A 2,889-nucleotide genomic window follows, 5' to 3' on the forward strand; every position below is an offset into this window, starting at 1 on the left:
AGAGGAGCTTATTCTAGTTATAAGGATATCCATGTGCATAGCTCGAATGTGCTCCAGTTTCAAAATGAACGGAACTGAATATCTCTGCTGAATAACGTCTTGGTTGACTGTCTGGTTATTCTTGACATCTTGGGGTTGCCTTCATCCATTTAATATCCCTCACCTTTATGACAGGTAAATGTTCTTATTCTGTTCATGTTATATCTCAAGAATCGAGTCTTTACAACTCGGCCTCTTTCCCGGGGAGTCCTCAAGAGCTGCAGTGTTAGCAAGAATCCCGCTAAGTCAGCTAGCCAGACCCCTCCCCGTCAGTATCTGAGTACCCTGGTCTGTGGGCATCCCTCGCACATGATTTCTATGGTAGCGAACGCAGATGACTAAGGAAATATTCGTAAACTCCTTCCACAAAGTCAATGCCGGGGCTGTCGCTCTCGACTCCAGTGCTGTCGGGACGCAGAGGTCTCCACGCGCTTCCACGTGCATCTCTCACGCGCCCATCGCTCCTCTGTGTGCCGGCTTCTCACTGACACGTGCGGACAGCACCTGCAGCACGGACACCGGAAGGGGAGTCACCGTCTCGCCTGCACGTCAGGGTCTCCTGTGAGCATCCTCGTTCCTGTTCCCACCCCTCTGTTCTCCCTGTCACACGTGCCCCACGTGCTCCGTGTCACACGTGCCCCACGTTAACCGTGTCACACGTGCCCCACGTTCTCCGTGTCACACGTGCCCCACGTTCTCCGTGTCACACGTGCCCCACGTTAACCGTGTCTTGGGCAGGGGCGGGCATTGGGGGTTGACCTGGCTCTGCCGTAGAAGCACTGACGTACTCAGAGACACGAGAGATAGAATGACGCCCTGAAGGTCTGAGATGGAAGCGTCTGCTCCTCCTGCAGGTCAAGACCACCTGCCGTCTCTGTGTTCATTCACCTCCACGCAGTATTATGTGCCCACAGCTCATAGCAAAGGCTCCTGTCCTTCTACGTCACCATGCGTTAAAAAACAGGTTTCCTTTAGCTGCTTTATGGAAGAAGACTCAACTTCTTCGACCTTTAAGACACTAGTGGGTGATGTAATCAATGCAACTGTGCTTCTGGGAACCTAAGAAGCCGTGTGATAGGAAAGTTAATTCTCCCTTTCACGGCTGTCAGACCATCTGACTGTTTATAGCCCTGAATGTCCATTTACTTTTATGCATTGGTCAAGCGTAGTTACGAAAGTCCTTTCTGTCCTGGGAAGGGCGGAGCGGGTTCAGAGAAGCCTGCATGGTGCATGGTGGGGAGCGAGGACGTGGGGTCGGGGTGGAGGGCGTTCTGCAGCTGTTCGCTGCTGGCCCAGGAAGCTCTGCTGAGTCCCTATAACTGGGGAGTCATTCAAAGGTACGGGAGTGAATGCTCGGCCATCTCGTTTTAACACAGTCAGCAGCGTCTGCTTTACGACTTCACTGCTCTCACCCAAGTGTTATTGCTCGTCCCATTCCTGCAACTGGGAGTCCTAGAGTCAGGTGACTCCACCCCTGAGGCCCACAGGTTAAGGAGACAGAGCTGGGGACCGTCCTGCGGTCTGCCTGAGAGATGATCACAGCCTAAGCCAAGCGGATCCCGGGATGAAGCACCCTCCCTCAGGCCTGGGGTGTCTTGCTTCCAAGATACACGGGACGACGGCGTGTACAGTCCGGAGCCCGCGGCAGGGTGTCTGTCGGCGCCCACAGTTTTGGGAGGAGGGTGGACATCAGCTACCGATTCGGTGACGTCACTATGTCATGCATTCTCATTTTTCTAATTTAACGACAGTTTGAATAGTTTTCTCTTACAGTTCGAGGTCTGTTCTATTTTAGTTACCTCTTCTTTTTAATTCCTAAAGTTATTTATTTACCACTTTTTCCTTCATCAGTCCTGCTTACACTATGTGTATTTTATTAGTTTCCAAGACATTGGTCATGAACATATTTTGCTTTATGTTTGATCTCTGCTTGTTCTTTATGTCTGTGTTTTTATTTATTTTACAGTCTCATTTGGGTGTGCAGGATTCGTCATTTTTTCCTTACAATGTATTGTTTGAATGTGATGTATCCTTGCTAACTTGTTGCCTATTGACCTATTGCTGGCGAAGGCACTCATGAAAATCGTCCTCCACAAGGGCACATTTGTCAGCTTCTCATTTTCATATTGTCCTTTTTGTTCCCGAAGCAATATTTTTTATACGTACCTGTCGATGCCCAGCGCGGAGGAACTAGTCTTTGATGTCTCTGGGACGGGACGGGACGTGACCTAGAGGAAGGATTAGCAGCATGGCTGTGGTCGAGAAGGTGGGGTGAGCCGGGCCAGCTGGGGCCAGGGCGGTGGGGAGAGGGAAGACCCAGCAGGGCCTCGTGGGGCGACTGCCCTGGATGGAGAGGAAAGGCAGGTGGGACCAGAGAGCAGCGCCAGCCCGGGCTCAGGGAGGAACTTAGACGGACGGCAAGCAGGTGCCCAGGGAGGGACGAGTGCGTCTGGACGCATCTGATTGACCAGTGAGTTTCCATCTTGCAGGCGCCACACTCAGGCTGCATTTTGTCTAAATGCAATTATGAAATAATTTGAAAGAAGGGGTGCACCAGAAAAGAAGTGAGCGAAAATGAGTAAATTTTAGAAAAACGGCTTCTACCAGCCGTGAAGACGTTTTGACCGTCCTCCTCCCAAAGCATCGGTCTCCAGATACACTGGTCCCTGGTGTGACTCCGGCATCGTGTGTGGCTTCAAGCACCTTAACCAGAACTTCCCAGAAGCACCTCACTCTCTTAAACGTTGAGATGCTTTATAAAGAGGGATTGTTTTAACAGGCAGACACTTTAAATGCCCTTTTTTCAAGATGCCTGAGCAAAGCCAATTTATAGAGGTAGAAACCCTATTG

This window comes from Pteropus vampyrus, unplaced genomic scaffold (assembly GCF_000151845.1).
Source record: "Pteropus vampyrus isolate Shadow unplaced genomic scaffold, Pvam_2.0 Scaffold682, whole genome shotgun sequence".
Taxonomy (NCBI): domain Eukaryota; kingdom Metazoa; phylum Chordata; class Mammalia; order Chiroptera; family Pteropodidae; genus Pteropus; species Pteropus vampyrus.